This window comes from Danio rerio, chromosome 9 (genome assembly GCF_049306965.1).
Source record: "Danio rerio strain Tuebingen ecotype United States chromosome 9, GRCz12tu, whole genome shotgun sequence".
Taxonomy (NCBI): Eukaryota; Metazoa; Chordata; class Actinopteri; order Cypriniformes; family Danionidae; genus Danio; species Danio rerio.
Genome location: NC_133184.1, coordinates 12,460,599 through 12,474,087, shown reverse-complemented (window position 1 = coordinate 12,474,087; position 13,489 = coordinate 12,460,599).

Below are 13,489 nucleotides of genomic sequence, written 5' to 3'. Positions count from 1 at the left end.
TGCAAGTATGACATTTTAAGAATAGAAGTACACATAATCTACAATAAACAAAAATATATTCACAGTGTTTGCTCAAAACAACAACAACAACAACAACAACAACAACAACAACAACAACAACAACAACAACAACATAACTTTGGTATGAATTTCAGTCTCAAGTCTTTTTTGAGTACAAGTTTCATACACCTAAGGAGTGTCAGTGCACAGCGCATTTTAGATATTCCCAGAGTTGTTTAAAGGGTCACGAAACACCAAAACACATTTTTTGAGCTGTTGACAGTGGTATATGTGTCCCACACTGCTAAAAACACTATTAGGACACCTATATTTTACTAAAAAGTGTAAATTGGTTGTTTTTGCGTTATTTCAAGCAAATTCGTGCTTCCTGTTTGAAACGAATTTTTGAAGCTGCGTCACGGTCATGACATAATAGCGTTGTATTCCAGCGTGCAGACTGGGCGTCTGAGCCAGAGTGAGTCTTATTACGTCTTACAGTGTGATGCATTAATGCATGAGTAAGGCTTGGTTCAAACCAATCAGCGCTCTATTGTGCAACTTCATTAATATTCATTAGTGTCACTGTGTTAACGCCACAGAGACGCCACGTTGTGTTGGCAAAACAAGCGTGAAGTGTTGCTTTTATAGTTTGCTGCCATCAAGTTTCGTTTTCATTTTCTCTCTGTGAGAGCACAGCTGGATCACGTGTGGATTAACAGTGTACGCGACGCTCGACAACAATAACTTACGTGTCTAAGGAGGAACATTGTTTACCTGAGAGCTGTTCTCATCTGCAAACGCTGAAATCCGGATTCGCTTGTGACGTTAGTCTCCTCTTCATAAAGACGCAGCTCTAGTTGCTGGTGATTGTCCTGTCTCTACAGATTTGGTAAGTGATCGGCCAGTGCTCTTTGTTTATTCAGTTTGTTCGTATCGAATTAAGTTAACTATTGCACTGAGTGCAAACATAGCACCGCATTTTGTGACCGGAATAACACACGCGGCTTTCTGACGCTACCTGCCGAGTGCATCTAAGTTTCTGGGAAATGCAGAGTTTTTTTTCTCTTATTCGCCGTGCAGTATCAAACATTGCATGAAAAATACACGCTTAGAGCAGATCCTCGAATCAAATATCGCGTTTGTCGCGAGGGGCATGAATGAATTCCCTGAATGAAAGAGCCAAACTGCAGTTAAAGTCCAACATTTAATAATTTGGCAAATAATTCGACTACAGATGTCCATGTAGGTTAAACACCATCACTTTCTCATGTGTGTGTATTTTGACTGAAACTCGCGCGTGCCCAAATATACACTCCCACACCATCCCACTTTAGTTCCTCCAACACTCCTCCCTAAACAGAGCTGGACACGCCCACTTTTCTGACTTTTTCCAAAGTAGAGGTGTGAAAACACACTGCTGAAACGAGGGGGTTTCATGGCCCTTTAAGTCTGGGCTCTGGCTGGGCCACTCAAGGACATTCACAGTGTTGTTTTAGAGCAGAGGTGTCCAAACTCAGTCCTGAAGGGCCGGTGTCCTGCTGAGTTTAGCTCCAACTTGCTTCAAATCAAATCAAATAACTTTTATTGTCACATCATCAGCAGCATGTTTGCTATTATGAGTGAAAAGCTTAGGTGCTGCCTCCAGACAGTAAAAAATACAGATTAAAATACAGTGCAAATACAACGACAGTGCAAATACAACTACAGTGCAAAATACAACAGCATACTCTCAAAAAACAAAACAAAACAAAAAAACAGGACAATGTAAGATTGACAGTGATATAAAAAGGTGTCCACATAGTTGTTGTAGGCAGTATTGTTTCAAGTATGGATTGGTTAAAGTGCAGTGCATGCTACATATTGATGGTGTGCAGTGAGGGCTGTGGAAGAGTTTGTGTGGGGTGTGTTAAGTGTTCATCAGCCTGATAGTCAGGGGGAAGAAGCTTTTCTTCAGACGGCCAGTGCGTGATCGGATGCTGCGGAACCGTCTGCCTGAGGGTAGCAGAGAGAAAAGTCTATGGCTTGGGTGGCTAGAGTCGCTGATAATTCTCTTGGCTTTCCTCATGCACCGGCTGTTGTAGATGTTCTGGAGGGAGGGAAGCTCACCTCCTACTACGCATCCAACACACCTGCCAGGAAGTTTCTAGCATATCTAGTAAGAGCTTGATTAGCTGGTTCATGTGTGTTTGATTAGGGTTCCAGCTAAACACTCCAGATCACCGGCCCTCCAGGACTGAATTTGGACATCCCTGTTTTAAAGCATAAGTCTCAAACTGGATTCCTAGAGGGCCGCAGCGCTGCACAGTTTCTCCCCAACACTAATCAAACACAGCTGATTCAACTAATCAAGAGTACTAGAGGCTATTAAGCAGGTGTGAGTTGGAGGTGGTTAAAGCTAAACTATGTAATGCTGCGGCCCTTCAGGAACTGAGTTTGAGACCATTGTTTTAGAGCTTATAAAAGATTAATTGTCAATCCAATTTGTGGTCCAAAGCACTCTGGATCAGGTTTTCATCAACGATGTCTCTGTACTTTACTAGTCTCCCAGTTTTTGCCACTGAAAAATATTCTTCCAGCATGATGCTGAACTTGCTTCACTATAAGGATGTTATTGGTCAGGTTAGGAGCAATGCCTGGTTTCCTACAGACAAAGAGTTCAATCTTTGTATTATCAGAGCAAAGAATTTTGGTTTTTCATGGTCAGAGAGTTCTTCAGGTGCTTTTTGGCAAACTCTTTTTGTTTCACCCAGCAAGAAGATTTTTTTTGGTCTCCTTCTTGACTAAAGAGGGTCACACACCAGAAGCGCCGCTCGGCGACGCACCACGTAGCGCCACGCAATGTCATGCACTTTAGAATTCTAAACATAGGGTACACACACCGGTGCCGCATGTCGGCGATGCCCAGCCACGACTCAGGACACTGTTAATATTTTTGCCGTGCCACAGAGTGCCATCTGATTAGTTTAATTTTAAATATCATGCTAATGTGCGCGTCTGGTGTGTGATACTTTTTAAACTGTCATATGTGCGCATCCGGTGTGTGACGCCCTTAAGACTTGGCTAACGGTGATTTTTGGAAACGCAACCCAGTCTAGGTTAATTAGGCAAGTCACTGGACAACAGGGATTTGTGTCGTAGCCAGTTGTGAAATAAAAATCATAAAGGTCTAATAATATTGACCTCGGTAGTTTAAAATGTCTTTCAACTAGATCATTCCAGCCAAACTAAAGGAAAGAACTTTCTACATTGTTACCACAGGCTGCAAAAACATATTATTACTGCTCATAATCTCCATCTATAAGCCACTGTGCGCTGCATAAACACTTTGGATTTAATGTGTTTGGATGCAAATGTAGATTAGACATTAATTGACATTAGCAATGGATTGATAATATCATGTTTGTATTTGGCATGATCATTCATTGGTTTGTTTGGTCTGACTAAATTTGAGTCCTAATGATTCCAAACTTCTTACATTTACAAATGATGGAGGCCACCGTGCTCATTGGGACCTTCCATTATGCAAAATCTTTTTTTCTGAACACTAATGCCGAGTTCAGACTGCATGATTTTCAAAGTAGTCGTGTCACAGATGTTTTCACACCGCATGACTATCTGGGCTATCGTTTCGTCGCTGCTTTGTTTACACTACAAGATGGTTCCACGACATGGACATTCACATTGCATGACTTTACTATAGGGAGAATCGCCAACAACTTCGTCCAAACTACGTCTCACAGCCAAAAACATGTAGTATATCTTTTGTTATTAACTACATAATGAGAAAGAAGCCTTTAATGGGGTAGAACATGTACATGTTTGCTCACCTGGGTTTAAAGGGAATTAGCCATTTTTCCTCAACGTTTATAATAAACTAATTTCTTTCTGTATGAAATGTTAAACAGACACGGTTGCTCCTGAGTCCTGTCAAACCTCCACTAGTTTTTCCTCCATTTCGTGGGTCCAAATAAACCAAAAAAGAGCTTTTAACTTCCCTCCAGCCTCCCGCTGGCCTGCAGCAGGTATACACACACACACACACACACACACACACACACACACACACACAAGTGAAAGCTGCTCTCTCATTTGCTGTAGGCGATCGCTGATGTTATTTTCAGTCAAAACTCAATTCACATGGCATGATTTGAATCGCCGACAGCTCAAGATATTTAGCATGCCAAATATCTCACAGGCATCGGCGACTCATCGGCGATTCTCTCAGATCGCGTCTTTGATAGTTCATACTGTGTGATTGTCACTCACGTGCACGAGCAGCGATTTGCCTGTGATTTCAAGCATTTGTCGGCGATTTCTCCAAACCTGTCGGCGAGCCAAAATCGGAGCTAAAATCACGCAGTCTGAACTAGGCATTACCCAGATCTGTGCCTCAATACAATCCTTTCTCAGATGTCTAGATGTCTAATTCCTTAGGCTTAATAGCTTGGTTTGTGCTCTGATATTAACTGTTAACTGTGGGACCTTTTATACAGATGGATGAATGCGTTTTCAAATCATGTCCAATCAGCTAAATTTTCTGATTTGTTTACCCTAACCCTTAGACAATTCAAGTTTCAGCTGACTTTTTCTTCAGGAGAACATTTAAAAAAGTTTTTTTTTATTTTATTTTTTATCAGAAATTGTGGGGGTTAGTGGTTCAAAAAGGCCAGTCAACAGCTAGAGACACAAAATTAATTTATAGTGACTCCCGATAGAACTGCACATTGCAGTCTTACGGAGCAAAATGATCAGTCTGTGCAAGGAACCAGTATTTGAAACATTATTACCTTTGATCCACAGCCTCAGCAAGTGGCTTTTATGTGCAACTGGGAAGATGGACATCTTACAGATTGCCAACATTGTTATTTTGTGAATGGAGGCTTTTGCTCCAGACTGAGGTGAATGTGCTTGGAACCATACCGAGGCTGTGAATTAAACCTAGAGTTAAAAATACTATAAAAATTATTTTAAAATAAATAATAAAATAAAAATGTAATCTTAAAGAACATAAATTTTGGATGATTTATGTAAATTAACTCAAAATCGATTTTATTTTACTACTATGTGATACCATTTAAATATATTATATACTATATATTTTGATACAGTAGCTTCAATTTAATAAACTCTAAAAATAAAGGAGGCACTGGCAAAAAAGTAAATGAAAAAAAATAATAAGACTGTTGAGCCATGTGTTTTTTAAGCAATTTAAAAAAGGTTTACAGTTACATTATCGGCTGGGAAAATATGCTAATGTGACTAGAAACACCTGTGAAAGAAATTAAATAAAAATGAGTCATGCAAGACTTTCATTTCACGGTTTTAAAGTGCTGTAAAATGAAAAGAGATTGACTTGCTTACTTTTTAGGTGTTTTCATTAAATTGAATGGCTTCTTTTCACAGTGTGAATCAGCAGGATACTGGCCTAAATCTGCCATGCATGTGTTGCCAAATTGACTCAATTGCGAGATCAACTTCTTCGAAATGCTGTTTTATTAACAGCTTTAAAGATGTAATGAAACATTTTCAATTGTCTGCATTCTTTGCAATTTTGTGGCAAAAAAAAAGTCCTGAATTGTTGTGTTGCTCTGTGTATAGAGCATGCTGAACTGAAGAGTCTGCTTGAATGCAATTACTCGACTGAGATGTTTTTAGCTACTCTCGTATTGTAAGAGGATAATGAGCAGAGATGGCAGCAGAAGCTTACTGTAATGAGAGCAACTGTTTGGGATGCAGTTGCCGGGTTAAAGATCACCAATCAGGGTCACAAAGTTTACCTCTCCCATTAGCAAGCTCCATTATCAGTACACTGGCAGAAGTAGCCAGTGAATTGTCTGCCAGAAAATTGTCTTTTTAAGACTGAACACAGATTGATCTGTAAAGTTAAGAAAACAGAAGTGTCTTCAGAGAAATGAGGAGATCTGGGGCCTCAGTTATAGAGTGTGTGTACGCTCAGATTTCATCTTAGAGTGTGTGCACCCCCTGTTTCAGCAGGCTTTTTTCACACCTCTACTTTGGAAAAAGTCAGGAAAGTGGGCATGTCCAGCTCTGTTTGGGGGGGGTGTCGGAGGAGGGAAAGAGGGTACTAAGGTCTGTAAAAATTTGCATAAAAATGGGAGTGTCGGATTTTCACAGATACGAAACAAACACACAGATGCAGAGGAGAAAGACATTGACTGTGTTTACAAGGACATCAGTAATCAAATTTTTTGCCTAAAAATTATTTGCCTAATTATTAAATGGTGGACTTAACCTGCAGTTTGGCTCTTTCATTCAGGAATTTCATTCGTGATAAACGAGATATTTAATTCGAGGAATTGCTAGAAGTGTGTATTTTTCATGCAATGTTTGTTGCCGCATGGCAAATGAGAGAAAAAAAAAAACCTCTGCATTTCTCAGTAACTTAGATGCTCTTGGTAGGTAGCGTCAGAAAGCCGTGTGTGTTATTCCTGTCACAAAATCCTCCACGACGGTAAGTTTAATTGTGGTGCTTACATGTTTACACTCGGAGAGCCTCATTTACTGCAGATTTTTCAGTCCATAATATTGTAGTGATATTAACGTATGGTAAACTTCATTAACTTAGAAAACATTTGACTAAGGTCCGTCTTTAAACACTGAAAGAGTACTGCTGATGATACGAACTAACTTTGCCTCTGAATAAACAAACAAAGACCACTGATTGCTCACTTACCAAATCTGGAGAGACAGGACAATCGACACCAACTGGAGCTGCGTCTTTATTAAAAAGAGACGAGCGGCAAATCCGGATTTCACCATTTCCAGATGAGAAAAGCTCTCAGGTAAAAATGTTCCTTAGACACATATTTGTGTCGCGCGTCGCGTGCACTGTAATTCACACGTAGGTCCAGCTGCACTCTCATGGAGGGAAAATGAAAACGAAACCTTCACTGCAGCAAATTATAAAAGCAACACTGATGACCCGTACCTCCAAGCAATTCTTGTTCTCCCACTTGGCAACACAACGTGGCGTCTTTCTGCTGTCTGAACACTGTAACAGTTAAAAACATCTTCGCGAATTTCAAAGCTATGATGCATATTAATGAAGTTGCACCGCATACACAATAGAGCACGCTGATTGGTTGAACAAAGTTTTACTCATGAATGATTGTAGCACTCTCAGAGACGTAATAAGGTACTCCTAGGTACAGACGTGCAGTCTACACGCTAAGATCTCATGGCCATGACGCAGCTTTAAAAATTAGTTTCAAACCGGAAGTACGAATTTGCTTGAAATACCGCAAAAACAACCAATTTTCACTTTTTAGTGTAATATATGTGTCCTAATGGTATTTTAGCAGTGTGGGACATATATATGACTGTCAACAGCTCAAAAAAATGTGTTTTGTGACTCTTTACATTCATGGCAACGTTCACATTTCTAAAAACATACCACATCAAGGTCTGAGCAAGCGTACACACTTTTTCTGGAGGTAAATCTGTAGTACTGCAGTTATTTGCACATCTAATAAGTGTTCATTGGTATATATATATATGAATTGCTCAGGTGTTCTTTTTTTAATTCACAGACTTCAACAGAGTGTACAAATCTTTATGGTTCTGTGGATCTCGCCTATAAAATCTGGTCTTTATTTTGTATTGTCTATTGGATCCAAGTCAGGTGATTGGCTGGGTCATTCTACAGCTTGATTTTCTTTCTCTAAAAGCATTTAAAATATTTTTGGCTGTGTTTTAGATCATTGTCTTGCTGAATTGAAAAAATTCAGCTTCTGTCTGGGCTTTTGCTACCTTTCTACATCTCCCTTTCTTCATGTGTTCAATACTTTTTCCCTTTGTCATTTCATTGTATTACAAATTACTCGATTTGTAAATTAATTAGATTTGTTTTCTTTGCATATATGGGTGTCTTTGGCTGTTACTGACATCTTGTGAAATTTTCAAATCAGGGGCACTTTTAGAAAAGTGTCTTTAAAGATTTTTTGTTTTTGCAGTAAAACTGACCTTCTGTAGGCTACACAGTTAATTCCAAGTTGTTGTTTTTTATTTTATTTTACAAGAGAATTTGGGATTTGATTTACCACTCTGTAAAAGAATAACAAAAGTAACAACCAACTTGTCATTCAGCCAATCAGAATGTACATAGATGAAAATCCAAGTAAACGTAACATTTTAAACAGTAACACTGTAAAGATTCCACACTTTAACTACCATCTATCTAAACATATATTTAATCTTACATAAATAAGCTGTTCCTGGGAAAATGCAGTTAATGTGTCATCAGTTATATCTGTACAAAATATATTTTGTACCAGTAGATTAAAAGCACATTTTAGCAGAATTAGTAAATATAAAGACATGCCAAATCACATGCAGGTTTTTTTTTTTTTTTTAGAACCGCAACCATAATCACGTAATAATATATTTTGTGATATGAAACATCCAGGTCGGCATGGTGGCTCAGTGCGTAGCACATTCGCAAGAACCGCAAGAAGGTCGCTGGTTCAAGTGGAGTTTGCATGTTCTTCCCCTGTGCGTGTGCGTGGGTTTCCTCCGGGTGCTTTGGTTTAAACTAAATTGGCCGTTGTGCATGAGTGTGAATGAGTGTGTATGGATGTTTCCCAGAACTAGGTTGCGGTTGGAAGGGCATGCGCTGTGAAGCATGGGTTTTGTGTACACGTTCATTGTCTCTGAGTTGCACTTTCGCGCTATTGCTAAATGATATTAGAACAAATTAAGAATTTCTGTGCAACATTGTATAAATGAGGCCTCGGATTTTGATTGTCTTCCACAGTGGCCAGAGTAATAATGCAATTTCTCTTTGATTTGGTCCAACTATTGTCTCAGTCTTTTACACCTGATTAAACAAACTGTAAGATTAGCTAGCTGTTATTTTTTCCTTCTTTCTAAATGAGTTGAGTGTTCCCCTGTGACATTGTGCTCTAATCTGCAAAAGCACCTCGGCAGCAGCTCTAATCCTCCTTTAAGATTCCACCCATTAGAAGAAACTTTAACCCACATCACGCCCTGGGACAAGATTTTGTTTGTTTGATCTTTTTTTTTTGATGCCTTGAGATATCAGGACTGTGAATTATGATTTGTGGACAGTGTAGTGGGGAAGGCAATCATTTATATCATTTACCATTTCCTCATTAATGCTACAAAATAACAATATTCTGGCCAGTAATTAAAGAGGAGGGAAAAGTGCCAGTGTTCAAAATTAAGACAGAAAATACATAAAACGCAATTTGAGTAATTGTATTTGATTAATAGCAACACACTTCATTAATTTAGTGTGGCTGTCTTCACAAATGGTATTTTCAGTCTTTTACATGCCATAGACCTTCATTCTGTGCAAGGGAGCCGGGATTTAAAAGGTATCTAAATGTCTTGTGTAAAAGTCCAATTAAATACTGTGAAATATATTATAAATGGCTCTTGAATATTATTAGGAAATTATTTTGCTTATGCTGATTGTCTATTTTTAATTGTTATCAAGATACAATCATTAGGTGATTACAAGTCTTTAGAAGTGAATTATTAAATCTAGAGGTATCCGTAATTGTGGACCATGCCGTATGCTGAACAGATTCTGTGGCGGTCATGGAATGGAGAGCATGAGACTGATTCCTCAGACCACAGTGACAGAAGGGGTGACCTACACCTGTAGCTTCTCCACGATGGACGTCCAATGTTTTCCAGCGTCCAACTCCTAGACTGCAGCTCTGCACAAGAAGTTTAGCCAGAAGAGAAATAGTCGTGCCCAACTGAGCCTAGTTTCTCTCAAGGCTTTTTCCTTCACTTTTGTAAATAGGTGAAGTTTGTTCCTCGCCACTGGCTTGCTTGGCGTGGGACTTGTAGAGCTGCCATCGATGGATTTGCTCTTTAGTGTTTGGACTTTCAGCGGTGAACTAAACTGAGCTTCAACTCTGAAAACTGGATTGACTTTGTGTATGTACTGTAAGTAGTTTACATCTAGTAGTTTTAGTTAGTTTAGGTTAGTTTTATTTCCATGAGAGATAAGAATTTTATGGTTTCTAAGTGTTAGTTCTGTAAAATAGTTCAATCTCTGTGGTTTTAAACCTTTATGAGTTTCTTGATTCTGTTGAATACAAAAGAAGATATTTTGAAGAAAATTGAAAACCTGTAATCATAGTAGGAAAAAGAAATAGTTGCAACATGAAAACATAGCTCTATATACATTTCTGGAGATTGCGAATTATGTAGCCAGGGGAACGTATGGCTGCATTTCGTCTTTAAAATGAATGCTACGGAGAGATATGATGCCGTTCCTTTTCACATTTATCAGCTGACCAATTACCTCCATGTTTATCCAGTGGCTCGTTGCACTTGTCAGCATATTTGAAATGCAGAACAGAGTTGACTGTGACGACAGGGTTACAGGTTTATAGCATTCTTCAAAATAACTTATTTTGTATTCAACAGAATACAGTCAAATAGGCCTTAATAAAAGAAAAGTATGAGTAAATGATTACAGAATTATTTTTTTTTATATGAACTATCACTTTAATATTCTCATGTGATATGTAATGTATGAGACTAGATGTCATGACAGGAGGTAGCTGATAACATTGTGCTTTATCGGTCTTATATGTTATATCATATGCAGTTGAACACAGCTCTTGACCCACATAACACACTTTAAGTATGTGAACCAAAGACATGAGAGCTGCTTGTGGACTTTTAACCATATCCCTCAGTAGTCCTCCAGGATGAAATTGGAGCCACAGTGGTTTGATTTCACTGAACTGTGAAATAGGATATGGGCGAGCAGCAAACTGTAGCAAAGAGAGTGATTAGACTTTATTTTGATTTCTAGTCCATAGGCACAGCACACCTGGAGCACAGCTTCAGAAGCGGCTACATTTTCTGATATAAAAAACATATTTCTTAGGTTGAGGAGCTTTGTTTTGATGGGATGGATTGGCCGTCGACGTCACTGCAGGTCACGATTCTGATAGATCAGGAATTTATTACTGTACAGTTTTATAGAGGATTTCATTGTTAACTCAGAGCTGCGTGGCTTGTAGCTTGATGACTTTTGTTGCTGTTACTTTTACTGACAGATGATCTCTGTTTTATGCAAAGAAATCAAACAAGGTCATGCAGGCATGATGCATAATTAAGATGTGTCAATCTGCATCATCAAGTCAGTCATAAAATGTTAATACATGAATGCAGGTTGGAACCTATGACAGGTTTAGAATGGAAACTAAACAGTTGACAAGGTGATTTTAGTTTGTCGCTAAAGTTGTACTGGCACGCTGTTTTTCTACATTTATTTTTAATAGGCTTTTATATATGTTTTCAAGTGAGTAGTAGACTAGGTGTTACTATTGATCTAATAATAGATGCTGATTTGTGTTCACTTAGTGCCCAGAATACAGTGCACCAATTACAGATCTCACTTTTAAAATAATATTTTCTATTGGCTTTATTTTTGTCAAATATGTTGGGCTTAGCCCTTAGAATCTTTTTGGCTTGAGACTTGAGATTTTTTCTTATTCTATTATTGTACTTTTTAAGTATAATTATGAACCCACTTGTTTGTAGAGCAAGTAGTTTGACCGTTTTTTGTCGTATTTTATTCCTAGTCATTAGTTCAACAAGCAGCTGAATCGGAAGTACTAAAACAATCACAAAAACAAGAGCAGTTCCGCATAGCAGAATAAGGTAAACAGATTATTTACATTAATATATTAATTTATATGCATTAGATAATCCAAAACCAAAATGGCTAATTTAACAAAATACAACACCCAAATTATGTGTTAAGGTAAAAAAACTGTATTAAATTTGGATAAAGAGAAAAAATAAAGAGAAACATACAAGTTTAAATAAATGTATTAATTGACTCTGTATTTCTAATGATGTTTGGTGACCAAACTATAATTTTAATTAATATAACTTTAATAAAACTGTTTTGTTTAAATTTCCCAAATTTAACCACACCCTAGTAGCAAAGAATTCTGGCTCAGATTTGGCAAAAAGCTAGCACAGCAGGCATTCATCCGGCACTGGCATACAGCATGTGGGCCAAACATGGCCCGGGTTTGGCAGAGGTTTTTAAGGCGGCACACAAGATTTGGGCCAGATGTAAAACGTAGTATTTGGCCCAGATTTAAAAATTTGATAAGTGGGCCATGTGAGTTTGGCCAGTCTTGACCCACATTTAAAATACACTAAAATCATTTTTGAGTAAAGAAAAAAACTTCTACCAATCAGGTCACTTTGAGAAAAAGCATGCCCATAGTGTGCCTAAAGCGCATCACTCCATGGGTTTATCAATTTCATTGCAATCATGACACATCAACCTATCTGGCCCAGTTCAGGCCCAGTTATGAGTTATTAACTTGGCTGAGACTTGGCCCAGATATGGTCTGTGTTTGGCCCTTGTCTGGAAGCCAGATTTGGTCCAGTCATGTACCGTAATTCACTGCGGCATGTGTGCCAAGCAAAACCTGATTGTGTGGGCCAGAGCTGGGCCAGAGAAATTTTGCTATGTGGGCAGGGAAATTATAATAATTTTCATTTTTACAAAGAAAGTGTCATTTATGCTGTGCACTGTATATTAGGTTCCAAACATTGTTTAAACCTAGTCTAAATTGGAGAACTAGCACAACTAGAAAAACAAACACACACACACACACACACACACACAAACACACACACACACACACACACACACACACACACATGCACACACAAAGAAATATTGATTTCAAAATATAGAAATTAAGTTTTGTTTTATATATTTTTCACTATTAAAATGATCTGTAGCAAATGTTTCGTTTATTGACTTATGTCCAACAAACATCCACCTATGCTCCTGCTAGAAACATCTGTGGTACATCCTACAGTTTAAATACTAAAAACTTAAATACTTAAAGACTATTTGCTTGTTTATGGAAATGTATTTCTTTCAGGAGAAGTTAAGTGCAGAAAAAAGCTAGCCATTTACAGTTTGGTCTGTAAGCAATATGATAGAACTCTTGTAATGTAAGCTTATCCGATGGTGAGTTTATTAAATATTAAAATGTTAAAGATAAAATAACTTTCCAAATTGATGATACAAGTTTGTTTACTTGATACAAATGTTTAAGGATGAATAAGTGGTTATGGGTATGTTGATAATGCAAAAACAGCAACAAATGCAACTGCCCCAAACTCTCTTCACGGTGTCACATAGGCATACATGGCTAATATTGGCTAAAAATGCCAGTATAAGACATGACTCACCTCAAAGCAGCTATTAGATAATGACCGCCGCAGAAACGGACCTTAACAGAGAGAAAAAAAAGTGTTTTAAAAAAAAAAGAGATTCTTGTTTATAGATTCAAACCTTTATGATTTTACTTTTTAGATTGAGATTTGAGTGCTGTGTTGCTGCATAAATTAGGGACTAAGCTAAAGGATAGTGAGTGATGTATTTACTTTTTTCTTTATTCACCTTTAAAGTATATATCATTGTATCAGTTGACAATAGTAT